Source organism: Cryptomeria japonica, unplaced genomic scaffold (genome assembly GCF_030272615.1).
Source record: "Cryptomeria japonica unplaced genomic scaffold, Sugi_1.0 HiC_scaffold_34, whole genome shotgun sequence".
Taxonomy (NCBI): Eukaryota; Viridiplantae; Streptophyta; class Pinopsida; order Cupressales; family Cupressaceae; genus Cryptomeria; species Cryptomeria japonica.
The window spans coordinates 557,501-576,110 of NW_026728856.1; the positions used below are offsets into that span (position 1 = coordinate 557,501).

Genomic DNA, 18,610 nt, shown 5'->3' on the forward strand with positions numbered 1-18,610 from the left:
GGACATGGAAAAGACTCGAGAAGAGAGCTCGCTCACGGGAGAGAGAAGCCAAGGAGACCACGAGAGTGCTGAGAGTGGGACAGCGCTGAATAGGCGGGAGAAGCCTGCGCGTATAAACGGAGATATATATCCAATTGCAACGAAGGAACGTGCCAAAGATCGAGAACAATGGCAGAAATGCTAGTAACGTGCACTTCGGGACCAACGCATCACCGGAAGACAACCGCCAAACATCGAAAGAGTCGCGATGCTCCGCAACCTACGTGCAAAGCGGTCGCACACCGGGTAAGGGAGTGAGAGCCCCAAACATAGCTGGGCGAGGCGCTCACTCCGCTCTTTAATATCTCGTTAATACCGCCAAGGAAATGGCACAAGCACACACACACAAGCATCCTCGGAAGAGGACAGTTCGAGTGACAGGTCAAATCCAAGAGTTCCGAAGACTACCTCCAGGAACAATCGGGAACAAGACCGATTACAAGTCGTCGAGTCTGTTACTGGGCGAACACGAGATGCGCACAGGAAATCGATCAGCCCTCACAATGGCCCAAGGCCAGAGATCGGACTGCTACGATTTACCCCAACAATCATCGTGCCACTCTTCGCAGAGAGGTGATAGACGCCAACGAGCCCGCGCATAGCAATCGAGGTGTAAAAAGGGCGTTGAAGGCAGGAAGCCTGGACGAAAGAGGCTACGAGGTCACCTCGAAGCGGTCTAAGAATCGGGCGCACTTGGGGCGACTACCAGTGCCAACCCCTTATCCCGCGGTGCGTCCGACACACAGAAATTTCCAAGGCGGCCAAGGAGCCTCCCCGCATAGCAATCGGGGTGTGAGGTTACGGATGCAGCATTGATAGCAATCGAGGTGGGAGGCGAAGGATGCAGAAGTGAGAGCCGAGGGATGTAGCAGAGATAGCAATCGGGGTGTGTGATGCAGAAGAGATAGCAATCGAGGTGTGCGGTGGGAAGGGCCCAGCAGCCAGAATGCATGAAGCGACGGATGAAGCAGTGATGACAACCGGGCTGTGAGGAGAGGAGGGATGCAGCCAAGAAAGCAATCAGGGCTCGAGGCAAGGGATGCATCAAGGATAGCAATCATGTTGTGAGGCGAGATTCCAAAGGCTAAACGTGAGAGGCTGCAGGGTCGACTCAGAGAGGTCTATGCATGTGAGAGGCTGAAAGCAAGGTCAACTCGGAGCGGTCTATGCATCGGGCGCGCTTGGGGCGACTACCAGTGCCAACCCCTTATCCCGCGACGCGTCCGACAAAGAGAACGTTCCAAGGCGGCAGAGGAGGTTACCAGCCGAAGGATGCAGTAGCAATAACAGGTATAGTTCCGCGGCGGCCGAGAAGACTCACCGCATAGGAATCGGGATGCGAGGCGAGGGATGCGGCGGGAAGGCCCCGACGGCTAAACGGAAGAGGCTGCAGGGCCGCCTCGGAATGGTCCAAGCATCGGACGCGATTGGGACGACTACCAGTGCCAACCCCTTATCCCGCGATGCGTCCGATACACAGATAGTTCCAAGGCGGCCGAGGAGCCTCACCGCATATCAATCGGGGTGCGAGGCGAGGGATGGGGCGGGAAGGCCCCAACGGCTAGACGGAAGAGGCTTCAGGGCCACCTCGGAATGCTCCAAGCATCGGACGCGCTTGGGGCGACTACCAGTGCCAACCCCTTATCCCGCGATGCGTCCGATACACAGATGGTTCCAAGGCGGCCGAGGAGCCTCACCGCATAGCAATCGGGGGTGCGAGGCGAGGGATGGGGCGGGAAGGCCCCAACGGCTAGACGGAAGAGGCTTCAGGGCCGCCTCGGAATGGTCCAAGCATCGGACGCGCTTGGGGCGACTACCAGTGACAACCCCTCATCCCGCGATGCGTCCGATACGAAGATGGTTCCAAGGCGGCCGAGGAGCCTCACCGCATAGCAATCGGGGTGCGAGGTGGGGGATGCGGCGAGATGGCCCCAACGGCTAGACGGAAGAGGCCACAGGGCCGCGTCGGAATAGTCCAAGCATCGGACGCGCTTGGGGCGACTACCAGTGACAACCCCTTATCCCGCGATGCGTCCGATACGAAGATAGTTCCAAGGCGGCCGAGGAGCCTCACCGCATAGCAATCCGGGTGCGAGGTGGGGGATGCGGCGAGATGGCCCCAACGGCTAGACGGAAGAGGCTGCAGGGCCGCCTCGGAATAGTCCAAGCATCGGACGCGCTTGGGGCGACTACCAGTGACAACCCCTTATCCCGCGATGCTTCCGATACGAAGACAGTTCCAAGGCGGCCGAGGAGCCTCACCGCATAGCAATGGGGGTGCGAGGTGAGGGATGCGGCGAGATGGCCCCAACGGCTAGACGGAAGAGGCCACAGGGCCGCCTCGGAATAGTCCAAGCATCGGACGCGCTTGGGGCGACTACCAGTGACAACCCCTTATCCCGCGATGCATCCGATACGAAGATAGTTCCCAGGCGGCCGAGGAGCCTCACCGCATAGCAATCGGGGTGCGAGGCGAGGGATGCGGCGAGATGGCCCCAAAGGGTAGACGGAAGAGGCTGCGGGGCCGCCTCGGAATAGTCCAAGCATCGAACGCGCTTGGGGCGACTACCACTGCCAACCCCTTATCCCGCGATGCGTCCGATACACAGATAGTTCCGAGGCGGCCGAGGAGCTGGGGGATGCGGCGAGATGGCCCCAACGGCTAGACGGAAGAGGCTGCAGGGCCGCCTCGGAATAGTCCAAGCATCGGACGCGCTTGGGGCGACTACCAGTGACAACCCCTTATCCCGCGATGCGTCCGATACACAGATAGTTCCGAGGCGGCCAAGGAGCCTCACCGCATAGCAATCGTGGTGCGAGGTGGGGGATGCAGCGAGATGGCCCCAACGGCTAGACGGAAGAGGCTGCAGGGCCGCCTCGGAATGGTCCAAGCATCGGACGCGCTTGGGGCGACTACCACTGCCAACCCCTTATCCCGCGATGCGTCCGATACACAGATAGTTCCAAGGCGGCCGAGGAGCCTCACCGAATAGCAATCGGGGTGCGAGGCGAGGGATGCGGCGAGAAAGCCCCAACGGCTAGAGGGAAGAGGCTTCAGGTCCGCCTCGGAATGGTCCAAGCATCGGACGCGCTTGGGGCGACTACCAGTGACAACCCCTTATCCCGCGACGCGTCCGATACACAGATAGTTCCAAGGCGGCCGAGGAGCCTCACCGCATAGCAATCGGGGTGCGAGGCGAGGGATGCGGCGAGAAGGACCCAACGGCTAGACGGAAGAGGCTTCAGGGCCGCCTCGGAATGGTCCAAGCATCGGACGCGCTTGGGGCGACTACCAGTGACAACCCCTTATCCCGCGACGCGTCCGATACACAGATAGTTCCAAGGCGGCCGAGGAGCCTCACCGCATAGCAATCGGGGTGCGAGGCGAGGGATGCGGCGAGAAGGACCCAACGGCTAGACGGAAGAGGCTTCAGGTCCGCCTCGGAATGGTCCAAGCATCGGACGCGCTTGGGGCGACTACCAGTGACAACCCCTTATCCCGCGACGCGTCCGATACACAGATAGTTCCAAGGCGGCCGAGGAGCCTCACCGCATAGCAATCGGGGTGCGAGGCGAGGGATGCGGCGAGAAGGACCCAACGGCTAGACGGAAGAGGCTTCAGGGCCGCCTCGGAATGGTCCAAGCATCGGACGCGCTTGGGGCGACTACCAGTGACAACCCCTTATCCCGCGATGCGTCCGATACACAGATAGTTCCAAGGCGGCCGAGGAGCCTCACCGCATAGCAATCGGGGTGCGAGGCGAGGGATGCGGCGAGAAGGACCCAACGGCTAGACGGAAGAGGCTTCAGGGCCGCCTCGGAATGGTCCAAGCATCGGACGCGCTTGGGGCGACTACCAGTGACAACCCCTTATCCCGTGACGCGTCCGATACACAGATAGTTCCAAGGCGGCCGAGGAGCCTCACCGCATAGCAATCGGGGTGCGAGGCGAGGGATGCGGCAAGAAGGACCCAACGGCTAGACGGAAGAGGCTTCAGGGCCGCCTCGGAATGGTCCAAGCATCGGACGCGCTTGGGGCGACTACCAGTGACAACCCCTTATCCCGCGACGCGTCCGATACACAGATAGTTCCAAGGCGGCCGAGGAGCCTCACCGCATAGCAATCGGGGTGCGAGGCGAGGGATGCGGCGAGAAGGACCCAACGGCTAGACGGAAGAGGCTTCAGGTCCGCCTCGGAATGGTCCAAGCATCGGACGCGCTTGGGGCGACTACCAGTGACAACCCCTTATCCCGCGACGCGTCCGATACACAGATAGTTCCAAGGCGGCCGAGGAGCCTCACCGCATAGCAATCGGGGTGCGAGGCGAGGGATGCGGCGAGAAGGACCCAACGGCTAGACGGAAGAGGCTTCAGGGCCGCCTCGGAATGGTCCAAGCATCGGACGCGCTTGGGGCGACTACCAGTGACAACCCCTTATCCCGCGACGCGTCCGATACACAGATAGTTCCAAGGCGGCCGAGGAGCCTCACCGCATAGCAATCGGGGTGCGAGGCGAGGGATGCGGCGAGAAGGACCCAACGGCTAGACGGAAGAGGCTTCAGGGCCGCCTCGGAATGGTCCAAGCATCGGACGCGCTTGGGGCGACTACCAGTGACAACCCCTTATCCCGCGATGCGTCCGATACACAGATAGTTCCAAGGCGGCCGAGGAGCCTCACCGCATAGCAATCGGGGTGCGAGGCGAGGGATGCGGCGAGAAGGACCCAACGGCTAGACGGAAGAGGCTTCAGGGCCGCCTCGGAATGGTCCAAGCATCGGACGCGCTTGGGGCGACTACCAGTGACAACCCCTTATCCCGCGACGCGTCCGATACACAGATAGTTCCAAGGCGGCCGAGGAGCCTCACCGCATAGCAATCGGGGTGCGAGGCGAGGGATGCGGCGAGAAGGACCCAACGGCTAGACGGAAGAGGCTTCAGGGCCGCCTCGGAATGGTCCAAGCATCGGACGCGCTTGGGGCGACTACCAGTGACAACCCCTTATCCCGCGACGCGTCCGATACACAGATAGTTCCAAGGCGGCCGAGGAGCCTCACCGCATAGCAATCGGGGTGCGAGGCGAGGGATGCGGCGAGAAGGACCCAACGGCTAGACGGAAGAGGCTTCAGGGCCGCCTCGGAATGGTCCAAGCATCGGACGCGCTTGGGGCGACTACCAGTGACAACCCCTTATCCCGCGACGCGTCCGATACACAGATAGTTCCAAGGCGGCCGAGGAGCCTCACCGCATAGCAATCGGGGTGCGAGGCGAGGGATGCGGCGAGAAGGACCCAACGGCTAGACGGAAGAGGCTTCAGGGCCGCCTGGGAATGGTCCATGCATCGCACGCGCTTGGGGCGACTACCAGTGACAACCCCTTATCCCGCGACGCGTCCGATACACAGATAGTTCCAAGGCGGCCGAGGAGCCTCACCGCATAGCAATCGGGGTGCGAGGCGAGGGATGCGGCGAGAAGGACCCAACGGCTAGACGGAAGAGGCTTCAGGGCCGCCTCGGAATGGTCCAAGCATCGGACGCGCTTGGGGCGACTACCAGTGACAACCCCTTATCCCGCGACGCGTCCGATACACAGATAGTTCCAAGGCGGCCGAGGAGCCTCACCGCATAGCAATCGGGGTGCGAGTCGAGGGATGCGGCGAGAAGGACCCAACGGCTAGACGGAAGAGGCTTCAGGGCCGCCTCGGAATGGTCCAAGCATCGGACGCGCTTGGGGCGACTACCAGTGACAACCCCTTATCCCGCGATGCGTCTGATACACAGATAGTTCCAAGGCGGCCGAGGAGCCTCACCGCATAGCAATCGGGGTGCGAGGCAAGGGATGCGGCGAGAAGGACCCAACGGCTAGACGGAAGAGGCTTCAGGGCCGCCTCGGAATGGTCCAAGCATCGGACGCGCTTGGGGCGACTACCGTTGCCAACCCCTTATCCCGCGATGCGTCTGATACACAGATAGTTCCGAGGCGGCCGAGGAGCCTCACCGCATAGCAATCGGGTTGCGAGGCAGATTATTGGGAAGGGAACCCCCTGGGATGCGGCTCAAGCAGTGCCCAAAGGGACTGGAATGCGGAATCACATCGAGAGACCCAAATGCTATACGAGGGCTCAAATCGAATTATCGATTTGGCCACGACATGGACGCATCGGAACGACTACCTTTGCCGAACCACTCGCAATTGCATCCATACCGAAACCAATAGACATTTCCGTTAGAGCCCTCGCATAGCATTCGGGAATCTCGCATGCCCCTCTAAATCGACCAATGCTGGCGCTCAACGAAAATCCGAGCGCTACCACCGTTCGAGCGCCAGCATTGGTCGAGTTAGAGGGGCACGGGGGAGAATGCTCCAGTCAACACCTCCCCTATATAAGTTATTTGTCCGATTCTCGCACAACCGTAGTCTGCCTCGTCGAATCAAACAACGGTCCCAGATTCCGACTTCCGTTCCGTAGAGACCCAAAAGCTAGATGGAGGCTCGCAAGAAAGAGAGTCGGCGCATAGCAATCGGGTTTCTCGAACGTTTAGGGACCGAGCTCACTTGCGGATAGGGCAAAATCCGCCAAGCAACCCAAAAGCTAGACGGGGGCTCGAATCGAATCGCCTAGGCGGCCACAACAACGACGTGTTGGATCGACTACCAGTGCCAAACCATTCAGCAAGACTAGTCTGTGTCGAGGCCGGATAGAGATTCTCAGAGAGCGCCCGTATAGCATTTAGGAGACCTGCCGCGTCCCTCACACTCGACAAATGGTGGTGCACGTTTATAAATCCGAGCGATCCCAACCCTTTCAAGCACCAACATCGGTCGAGATAGAGGGGCACGGAGGGGGCTGCGTGAGACAACACAGTCCCCTATATAAGTTATTTGTCCGATTCTCACACATCCGAAGAATGGTCATCAAATCGGACAACAGCCCAAACTTCCGACTTCCGTCCCAGAAAGCCCAAGAGCTATCTAAAACGTTCATGGCCGGAACTCGATCGCGGCTATACCAGTCCGCCAAGCAACCCAAAAGCTAGACTGGAGCTCTAGTCGAATCACCTCTGTGGCCATTGCAAGGACGTGTTGGAGCGACTACCATTGCCGAACCATTCCGCAGGTCGAGTCCATACCAAGGCCGCATAGAGATTCACGATGAGCTCCTGCATAGCAATCAGGAGACTTGCCGTGTCCATCACAATCGATAAATCCTGGTGCAAGATTTTTGCATCCGAGCGCTCCAACCAGTCGAGCACCAGCATCAATCGACATAAACGGGCACGGGGGGAGGATGCTCGAGAACACTACCTCCCCTATATAAGTTATTTGTCCGATTCTCAAGCAGCCGAAGTCTGGTCATCGAATCGGGTCAAAGACCACAACTTCCGACTTTACCCACAATGCAAGTCATCGAATCGAACATCGGCCCCCGAGTCGGACTCCATGCGTATGTCAGGTCATCGGACCCAAATTCCGCCTTCCTGCGCATGGCGGGCCATCAATATCAACTCGGTCATCGGACCCAAACTCCGCCTTTCTGCGCATGGCACGCCTTCAAATCGGTCATCGGACCCAAATTCCGCCTTCCTGTGCATGGCGGGCCATCAACATCAACTCGGTCATCGGACCCAAATTCCGCCTTTCTGCGCATGGCACGCCATCAACTCGGTCATCGGACCCAAATTCCGCCTTCCTGCGCATGGCAGGTCATCGGACACAAATTCAGACCTCGCCAATATGCCTACGTATCGAATCGGTCATCGGACCCAACTTCCGACTTCATCCATACTGTAGGGTCTTTGAGGTTGGCGCGGTGCGCTCAACCCGGGGAGTCGACCCATCGAAGCATACACCTCCCCTATATAAGCTATTTGTCCGATTCCCACACCTGTGTAGTTTGCACCTCTGACCAGGACATCGACCCCAACTTCCGAACTCGACTGCAACGACGGCACCAGCGCCTTGGTGCGCACCTTGCGACGCACAGTCCCAACATTCGCCTTCCTGCACATGGCAGGTCATCGGACCCAAATTCCGACCTCGCGAGTATGCCTACATATCGAATCGGTCATCGGACACAACTTCCGACTTCATCCATACCGTAGGGTCTTTGAGGTTGGCGCGGTGCGCTCAACCCGGGGAGTCGACCCAACGAAGCATACACCTCCCCTATATAAGCTATTTGTCCGATTCCCACACCTGTGTAGTTTGCACCTCCGATCAGGACATCGACCCCAACTTCCGAACTCGCCTGCAACGACCGAACCAGCGCCTTGGTGCGCACCTTGCAACGCACAGTGCCAACATTCGCCTTCCTGCACATGGCAGGTCATCGGACCCAAATTCCGACCTCGCGAGTATGCCTACATATCGAATCGGTCATCGGACCCAACTTCCGACTTCATCCATACCGTAGGGTCTTTGAGGTTGGCGCGGTGCGCTCAACCCGGGGAGTCGACCCAACGAAGCATACACCTCCCCTATATAAGCTATTTGTCCGATTCCCACACCTGTGTAGCTTGCACCTCCGATCAGGACATCGACCCCAACTTCCGAACTCGACTAAAAAGACCGCACCAGCACCTTGGTGTGCACCTTGCAACGCACAGTGCCAACATTCGCCTTCCTGCACATGGCAGGTCATCGGACCCAAATTCCGACCTCATGAGCATACCTACTAATCGAATCGGTCATCGGACCCAACTTCCGACTTCATCCATACCGTAGGGTCTTTGAGGTTGGCGCGGTGCGCTCAACCTGGGGAGTCGACCCATCGAAGCATACACCTCCCCTATATAAGCTATTTGTCCGATTCCGACACCTGTGTAGTTTGCACCTCCGCTCAGGACATCGACCCCAACTTCCGAACTCGCCTGCAACGACCGAACCAGCGCCTTGGTGCGCACCAAAAGTGCGCACTTTTGGAGGGCACTTTTGTGCGCTCCAAAGGTGCGCACTTTTGGAGGGCACTTTTGTGCGCTCCAAAGGTGCGCACTTTTGGAGGGCACTTTTTGGAGGGCACTTTTGTGCGCTCCAAAGGTGCGCACTTTTGGAGGGCACTTTTTGGAGGGCACTTTTCTGCGCTCCAAAGGTGCGCACTTTTGGAGGGCACTTTTTGGAGGGCACTTTTCTGCGCTCCAAAGGTGCGCACTTTTGGAGGGCACTTTTTGGAGGGCACTTTTCTGCGCTCCAAAGGTGCGCACTTTTGGAGGGCACTTTTTGGAGGGCACTTTTCTGCGCTCCAAAGGTGCGCACTTTTGGAGGGCACTTTTGTGCACTCCAAAGGTGCACACTTTTGGAGGGCACTTTTTGGAGGGCACTTTTCTGCACTCCAAAGGTGCGCACTTTTGGAGGGCACTTTTTGGAGGGCACTTTTGTGCGCTCCAAAGGTGCGCACTTTTGGAGGGCACTTTTTGGAGGGCACTTTTGTGCGCTCCAAAGGTGCGCACTTTTGGAGGGCACTTTTGTGCACTCCAAAGGTGCGCACTTTTGGAGGGCACTTTTCCTGCGCTCCAAAGGTGCACACCTAGGTGAGCACCTTCGACCACACCTTGTAGCACACCAAACTCTGACTTTCGACTTCATCCGCAATGCAGGGTCTTTGAGGTTGGCGCAATGCGCACAACCAGGGGAGTCGACCCATCAAACCCAACACCTCCCCTATATAAGCTATTTGTCTGATTCTCATACATGCGTAGCCTGCAGGAGCAATTAGGACATCGACCCCAACTTTCGGCTTCTAAACGAAAACAAGGTCTTTGAGGTTGGTGTAATGCGAACAACTAGGGGAGTCAACCCATCAAACCCAACACCTCCCCTATATAAGCTATTTGTCTGATTCTCATACATGTGTAGTCTACAGGAGCAATTAGGACATCGACCCCAACTTTTGACTTCTTAACGAAAACAAGGTCTTTGAGGTTGACGTAATGCGCACAACCAGGGGAGTCGACCCATCAAACCCAACACCTCCCCTATATAAGCTATTTGTCCGATTCTCATACATGTGTAGCCTACAGGAGCCATTAGGACATTGACCCCAACTTTTGACTTCTTAACGAAAACAAGGTCTTTGAGGTTGGCGTAATGCGCACAACCAAGGGAGTTGACCCATCAAACCCAACACCTCCCCTATATAAGCTATTTGTCTGATTCTCATACATGTGTAGCCTGCAACAACGATTAGGACATCCACCCCAACTTCTGAATTCGTCTGCGTTGACCGCACCAAAGGTGCACGCCTTGGTGCTCACCAAAATCCGACTTCCGACTTCTTCTGCTATGCGGGGTCTTTGAGGTTGGCGCAGTGCGCACAACCAGGGGAGTCAACCCACCGAATGCAACACCTCCCCTATATAAGCTATTTGTCTGATTCTCATACATGCGTAGACTGCAGCAATGATTAGGACATCCACCCCAACTTTTGACTTCTTAAACAAGACAGGGTCTTTGAAGTTGGTGCAGTGCACACAACCAGGGGAGTCGACCCATCAAACGCAACACCTCCCCTATATAAAGCTATTTGTCCGATTCTCATACGTGTAGTCTGCAGCAGCGATTAGGACATCGACCCCAACTTCCGAATTCGTTTGCATTGACCGCACCAAAGGTGCACGCCTTGGTGTGCACCTTGGAGTGCACTTTGGTGCTCACCTCGGTGCACACTTTGGTGTGCACCTCGGTGTGCACCAAAGGTGCGCACCTTGGAGCGCACCAAAGGTGTACACTTTGGAGCGCACCACATAGGGTCTTTGAGAGGTTGGCGCAGTGCGCACACCAAGGTGGGTGTTGAGGTGCGTGCCGAGGTGGGTGGGTGCTAGGGTGCGCTCCATGGTGGGTGCCAGGGTGGGTGCGTGCTAGGGTGGATTCCAAAGAGGGTCATAGGGTGGGTGCCAAGGTGGGTTGGTGATATAGTGGGTTCAAAGGTGGGTACTAGGGTGGGTTCCAAGGTGGGTCACAAGTTGGGTGCCAGGATGCGTGGGTGTTAGGTTGGGTGCCAAGGTGGGCTCCTGCGTGGGTGGGTGCTAGGGTGGGTTTCAAGGTGGACGCGAGGGCGGGTGCCAAGGTGGGTAACAAGTTGGGTGTTAGGATGGGTGAGTGCTAGAGTGGGTGCCAAGGTGGGTGGGTGCTAAGGTGGATGCCAAGGTGGTTCACAGGGTGGGTGGGTTCTAGGGTGAGTTCCAAGGTGGGTCACAGGTTTAGTGCTAGGGTGCGTGTCAAGGCGGGTGTCGAGGTGCCTGGGTGCTAGGGTGTGGATGCCAATGTGGGTCATAGGGTGGGTACTAGGGTGGGCTGCAATGTGGGTGCCAAGGTGGGTAACATGCTCGGTTGGTTCTAAATTGGGTGTCAGGGTGGGTGTGCACCCACCTTGCCCGAGGTGGGTGCCAAGGTGCCAGTGTGGGTGGGTGCTAAGGTGGATGCCAAGGTGGGTGAGAAGGTGGGTGATAGGTTGAGTGGTAGGATGGGTGGGTGCCAAGATGGGTCACAGGGTGGGTGCAAGGGTGGGTAGGTGCTAGGGTTGGTGTCAGGGTGGGTGGGTGCTAGGTTGGGTTCCAAGGTGGGTGCGAGGGTGAGTGTCAAGGTGGGTCACAGGTTAGGTGCTAGGATGGGTGAGTGCTAGGGTGCAAAGGTGCCAGGGTGGGTGCTAGGATGGGTCGATGCTAGGGTGAGTGGCAAGGTGGGTCCACAAGTGTCAAGGTGGGTGCCGAGGTGGGTGCCAACTTGGGTTCCAAGGTGGGTGCCAAGTGGGCGACTGCTATGGTGGATGCCAAGGTGGGTCACGGGGTGGGTGCCAAGTTGCTAGGTTGTGTTCCAAGGTGGGTGCCAACGTGGCTGCTAGGGTGCGTGGGTTAAAGGGTGTGTCACAACGTGGGTGCCAGGATGGGTGCGCACCCACACTGGCCAAGACGGGTGCAAGGTTGGGTTCCAAGCCCGGTCACAGGCTGGGTGCTAGGATGGGTGGGTGCCAAGGTGGGCACCAGGGTGGGTGCACCCACCCTGGCCAAGGTGGGTCACGGGGTGGGTCCTAGGGTGGGTAACGGGGTGGGTACTAAGGTGCGTGCCAAGGTGGGTCATGGGGTGGGTGCCAAGGTGGGCACCAGGGTGGGTGTGCACCAACCCTAGCCAGGGTAGGTCACGGGGTGGTTGTCGGGGTGGGCGTCAAGGAGCCAAGGTGGGTGGCAAGTAGCCAAGTTGCGTGCCAAGGTGGGTGTCGGGGTGGGTGCCAAGGATCCAAGGTGGGTGCCAAGGAACCAAGGTGGGTGTCTGGGTGGGTGCCGAGGTGGGAGCCAGGGTGGGTCCCAAGGTGAGTGCAAAGGTGGGTGCCAGGGTCAAGGTGAGTGCCAATGTGGGTTCCAAGGTGCCAGGGTCAGGGTGAGTGCCAATGTGGGTTCAAAGGTGCTAAGTTGGGTGCGAGGTTGGGTGCGAGGGTGGGTGGGTGCCAAGGTGTGCTAGGTGGAAGCCCGGGTGGGTCGGCATCCCATGGGTGTCGAGTTGGGTGCCTGATGGGTGCTTCTTGTCAAGTTTTAGTCGTCGGGACTCATTTCGAGCCTTAGAGGTCGTTTCTTGTCCGGTTGCCCTGTCTTCGACCTGGGAACCCAATTTTGGTCCTCGGGTCCCATTTTTTTTTGTCTCGCATCCCACTTTTGGCCTGTGGCCTTTTCGGGGTCGATTCTCGTTTTGGGCATCAGAGCATGTTTCTTCTCCTAAAACCCAATATTTGTTTATTAAGTCTCGGAACACATTTTTGTTCTCGTGGACCCATCATGGGTCTTGGAACGCATTTGTGGTCCTTGGGTCCCATTTTGCATCCCGAAACTTGTGTTTTGGTGCTTGATCCCTATTTTGGGTGCCCACCTTGCACCAAGTGCGCACCCGGGGCAAACCGAGCGCCTTGGTGCACCGGGGCAAGATCGAGCGTGCACCCGAGGCGCCCCGAACATGCACCAAGGTGCACTCGGCCCACATGTGAGCGCAGGTCGTTGCGCCCGAGGTGGTGTGTGGGCACCGCGTTGCAGACGGGACACTGCACGCACACGACGCCCCGTCCAGGTGCACGCACGTAGGCCGGGCCGGGTGCACACCCGACGCCCTAGCAAGGTGCGCGCACCCGGGCAGGGCTCACACTTGGCGAACGGGGCGCACTTCGCGAGGGAGGGTGTGCACCTCGACGGGGGTGGGTGGCCGGGGTGGATTCGCACGTGGGTCGCGGTTTGCTAAGTACACACTGCGACAAGCTCATAACGGGTGCGATCATACCAGCGTTAGTGCACCGGATCCCATCAGAACTCCGCAGTTAAGCGCGCTTGGGCCGGAGTAGTACTGGGATGGGTGACCTCCCGGGAAGTCCCGGTGTTGCACCCTTTTTTAGTTTTTCGCCGGGCGTCGCAATGCTATTTGAATAAACCTTTTGCCCGTTTGCGTTCTCGTCGGGGCCGGGCCGGGCCGGGGTGCGCTGCCCGCACTACCGCGCGCGCGGGGGGCGACACCGAGCGCGCACCCGAGGCGCCCCGAGCACACAGGCCACGGTGCAACCCGGGCGTTGTGCGCGCACCCCGGTGCGCCCGAGGTGCTGCGCGCGCACCCAGGTGAAATCGGTGTGCACCTCGGCCAGTGCGCGCTCGGTCGAGTCGCGCACGTTGGCCAAGGTGCACGGTGATGTTTCTTACTCTAAGGTTCCGCACCAGACGCCCGGGACAGGTGAGCGAAGCTGGGCGGGGCCGGGTGCGCGGCCGGGGCAGGTGCACGCAGCTGGAGAGAGCTTTGGAGCACACCAGAGGTGCGCACCTTGGAGCACACTTCGGAGCGCACCAATGATGCGCTCCATTCAAAAGTTTCCTGAAAAGGCAAAAAAAGTTGAGATTATAGAATTTCCCACTTGAGAGATTGTAAAAAAAAAAAATTTAAAATGAAGGAAACGCGGGTGCCAAGGTGTGCGCGCCCGGGTGCGCAGCCCAGCCAAGGTGTGCGCACCAAGGCGCCCACCCTGGCGAAGGTGCACGCAAGGTGCGCACCCGAGGCAAACCGGACAATTAACCCAACTTTCGACTTCGCGCGCACCTGCGCACCTTGGAGCGCACTTCGGAGCGCTCCTTGTTGCGCACCAATCTTGGGCACCTCGGAGTGCACCATGGCGCCCACCAAGGTGCGCACCCGGGGCAAACCGAGCTCCGACTTCGTGCGCACCTTGGAGCGCACGAAAGGTGCGCACCATGGCGCCCACCAAGGTGCGCAGCCCAGCCAAGGCGTGCGCATCAAGGTGCGCACCCTGGCGAAGGTGCGCACCCGGGGCAAACCGAGCTCCGACTTCGTGCGCACCTTGGAGCGCACAAAGGGTGCGCAACCCAGCCAAGGTGTGCGCACCCCGGGCAAACCGAGCTCCGAATCGTGCGCACCTTGGAGCACACTTCGGAGCCCTCCTTGGTGCGCACCGATGTTGCGCACCTCGGAGCGCACCCGGGGAAAACAATGCAATTAACCCGACTTTCGACTTCGTGGGCACCTCGGAGCGCTCTCGGGTTCGCACCTCGGAGCACACCGAGGTGCGCACCTTTGATGCGCTGCCTTCACCAATTTCCAGAAAAGGCAAGAAAACATTGAGAAGGTGTGCGCACCGAGGTGCCCACCCTGGCGAAGGTGCACGCGAGGTGCGCACCCGGGGCAAACCGGGCTCCGACTTCGTGCACGCCATGCTGCGCACCTTGGAGGGCCATGGTGCGCACCTTGGAGCACACTTCGGAGCGCTCAATGGTGCCCAACCCAGCCAAGGTGCCCACCGCGGCGAAGGTGCACGCGAGGTGCGCACCCGGGGCAAACCGGGCTCCGACTTCGTGCACGCCGCACCTTGGAGCACACTTCGGAGCGCTCCTTGGTGCGCACCAGGGCGCGCAACCCAGCCGAGGTGCCCACCCCGGCGAAGGTGCACGCGGGGTGCGCACCCGGGGCAAACCGGGCTCCGACTTCGTGCACGCCATGGTGCCCACCGCGGCGAAGGTGCACGCGAGGTGCGCACCCGGGGCAAACCGGGCTCCGACTTCGTGCACGCCGCACCTTGGAGCACACTTCGGAGCGCTCCTTGGTGCGCACCAGGGCGCGCAACCCAGCCGAGGTGCCCACCCCGGCGAAGGTGCACGCGAGGTGCGCACCCGGGGCAAACCGGGCTCCGACTTCGTGCACGCCATGGTGCGCACCAGGGTGCCCACCGCGGCGAAGGTGCGCACCCGGGGCAAACCGGGCTCCGACTTCGTGCACGCCGCACCTTGGAGCACACTTCGGAGCGCTCCTTGGTGCGCACCAGGGCGCGCAACCCAGCCGAGGTGCCCACCCCGGCGAAGGTGCACGCGAGGTGCGCACCCGGGGCAAACCGGGCTCCGACTTCGTGCACGCCATGGTGCCCACCGCGGCGAAGGTGCGCACCCGGGGCAAACCGGGCTAGGACTTCGTGCACGCCGCACCTTGGAGCACACTTCGGAGCGCTCCTTGGTGCGCACCATGGTGCCCACCAGGCCGCGCAACCCAGCCAAGGTGTGCGCACCAAGGTGCACGCGAGGTGCGCACCCGGGGCAAACCGGGGTCCGGCTTCGTGCACGCCGCACCTTGGAGCACACATCGGGGCGCTCCCGGGTTCGCACCGGCGTTGCGCACCATGGTGGGCACCTCGGAGCGCACCGTGGTGGGCACCTCGGAGCACACCAAGGTGGGCAGCGAGGTGCGCACCTTTGATGCGATGCCTTCACTAATTTCCATAAAAGGCAAAAGAAAACGAGATTTTAAAATTTCCGTTTTGAAAGATAGTGAGAAAAAGGGAATGCTGGTGCCATCTTGAGCCCGCCCTGGTGCGCAGCCCAGCCAAGGTGTGCGCACCAAGGTGCCCACCCTGGCGAAGGTGCGCGCCCGGGCAATTAACCCAACTTCCAACTTCGCGCGCGCCAGGGTGGGAGCGCACCCAACAACCGGGCCTGGGAAGAGCCAATGCGAGAAACCCCACCAAACGCTCTGACAAAAAAAGAGGGGGCGCTCCAGTAACCCCGCTTCGGAGCGCACCCTGGGCAAACCCAGCCAGGGTGCCCACCCCGGCCAAGGTGCAGGCGAGGTGCGCACCCGGGGCAAACCGGGCTCCGACAACGTGCACGCCGCACCTTGGAGCACACTTCGTAGCGCTCCCGGGTGCGCACCTCAGAGCACACCAAGGTGGGCAGCGAGGTGCGCACCTTTGATGCGCTGCCTTCACTAATTTCCAGAAAAGGCAAAAAAAAGAGGAGATTTTAAAATTTCCGTTTTGAAAGATAGTGAAAAAAACGGAACGCGGGTGCCATCTTGAGCCCGCCCGGGTGCACAGCCCAGGTAAGGTGCCCACCCTGGCAAAGGTGCGCACCCGGGCAATTAACCCTACTTCCGACTTCGTGCGCGCCAGGGTGGCAACCGGGCCTGGGAAGAGCCAATGCGAGAAACCCCACCAAACGCTCCGACAAAAAAAGAGGCGGCGCTCCAATAACCCCGCTTCGGAGCGCAGCCGGGGCAAACCCAGCCAAGGTGCCCACCCCGACGAAGGTGCACGCGAGGTGCGCACCCGGGGCAAACCGGGCTCCGACAACGTGCACGCAGCACCTTGGAGCACACTTCGAAGCACTCCCGGGTGCCCACCGGCGTTGCGCACCGTGGTGGGCAGCGAGGTGCGCACCTTTGATGCGCTGCCTTCACTAATTTCCAGAAAAGGCAAAAAAAAATGAGATTTTAAAATTTCCGTTTTGAAAGATAGTGAAAAAAACGGAACGCGGGTGCCATCTTGAGCCCGCCCTGGTGCGCAGCCCAGGCAAGGCATGCGCACCAAGGTGCCCACCCGCGGTGCACGCCCGGGGCAAACCGGGCTCCGACTTCGTGCAGGCCGCACCTTGGAGCACACTTCGGAGCGCTCCTTGGTGCGCACCATGGTGCCCACCAGGGCGCACCCGGGGCAAACCGGGCTCCGACTTCGTGCACGCCGCACCTTGGAGCACACATCGGAGCGCTCCCAGGTTCGCACCAGCGTTGCGCACCTTTGATGCGCTGCCTTCACTAATTTCCAGAAAAGGCAAAAAAAAACGATATTTTAAAATTTCCGTTCTGAAAGATAGTGAAAAAAACGGAACGCGGGTGCCATCTTGAGCCCTTCCTGGTGCGCAGCCCAGGCAAGTTGTGCGCACCAAGGTGCCCACCCTGGCGGAGGTGCGCGCCCGGGGCAAACCGGGCTCCGACTTCGTGCACTGCATGGTGCCCACCAAGGCGCGCAACCCAGCCAAGGTGCCCACCGCAGCGAAGGTGCACGCGAGGTGCGCACCCGAGGTGCACACCCGGGGCAAACCGAGCTCCGACTTCGTGCACGCCGCACCTTGGAGCACACTTCAGAGCGCTCCTTGGTGCGCACCAGGGCGCGCAACCCAGCCAAGGTGCTCACCCCGGCGAAGGTGCACGCGAGGTGCGCACCCGGGGCAAGCCGGGCTCGGACTTCGTGCACGCCGCACCTTGGAGCACACATCGGAGCGCTCCCGGGTTCGCACCAGCATTGCGCACCTTTGATGCGCTGCCTTCACTAATTTCCAGAAAAGGCAAAAAAAAAAAAAATACGAGATTTTAAAATTTCCGTTTTGAAAGATAGTGAAAAAAACGGAACGCGGGTGCCATCTTGAGCCCGCCCTGGTGTGCAGCCCAGGCAAGTTGTGCGCACCAAGGCACCCACCCTGGCCAAGGTGGGTCACGGGGTGGGTCCTAGGGTGGGTAACGGGGTGGGTACTAAGGTGCGTGCCAAGGTGGGTCATGGGGTGGGTGCCAAGGTGGGCACCAGGGTGGGTGTGCACCAACCCTAGCCAGGGTAGGTCACGGGGTGGTTGTCGGGGTGGGCGTCAAGGAGCCAAGGTGGGTGGCAAGTAGCCAAGTTGCGTGCCAAGGTGGGTGTCGGGGTGGGTGCCAAGGATCCAAGGTGGGTGCCAAGGAACCAAGGTGGGTGTCTGGGTGGGTGCCGAGGTGGGAGCCAGGGTGGGTCCCAAGGTGAGTGCAAAGGTGGGTGCCAGGGTCAAGGTGAGTGCCAATGTGGGTTCCAAGGTGCCAGGGTCAGGGTGAGTGCCAATGTGGGTTCAAAGGTGCTAAGTTGGGTGCGAGGTTGGGTGCGAGGGTGGGTGGGTGCCAAGGTGTGCTAGGTGGAAGCCCGGGTGGGTCGGCATCCCATGGGTGTCGAGTTGGGTGCCTGATGGGTGCTTCTTGTCAAGTTTTAGTCGTCGGGACTCATTTCGAGCCTTAGAGGTCGTTTCTTGTCCGGTTGCCCTGTCTTCGACCTGGGAACCCAATTTTGGTCCTCGGGTCCCATTTTTTTTTGTCTCGCATCCCACTTTTGGCCTGTGGCCTTTTCGGGGTCGATTCTCGTTTTGGGCATCAGAGCATGTTTCTTCTCCTAAAACCCAATATTTGTTTATTAAGTCTCGGAACACATTTTTGTTCTCGTGGACCCATCATGGGTCTTGGAACGCATTTGTGGTCCTTGGGTCCCATTTTGCATCCCGAAACTTGTGTTTTGGTGCTTGATCCCTATTTTGGGTGCCCACCTTGC

The 18,610-nt window shown here is 59.7% G+C and overlaps 1 non-coding gene across 1 annotated transcript; it reads left to right on the forward strand.

Annotated features, from left to right (window-relative positions):
• The first annotated feature begins 13,276 nt into the window (after nt 1-13,276).
• LOC131862035 (5S ribosomal RNA) lies at nt 13,277-13,395 on the forward strand. Its single transcript, XR_009361063.1, has one exon. It is a non-coding gene; the product is annotated as a 5S ribosomal RNA (ribosomal RNA).
• Nucleotides 13,396-18,610: the final 5,215 nt, after the last annotated feature.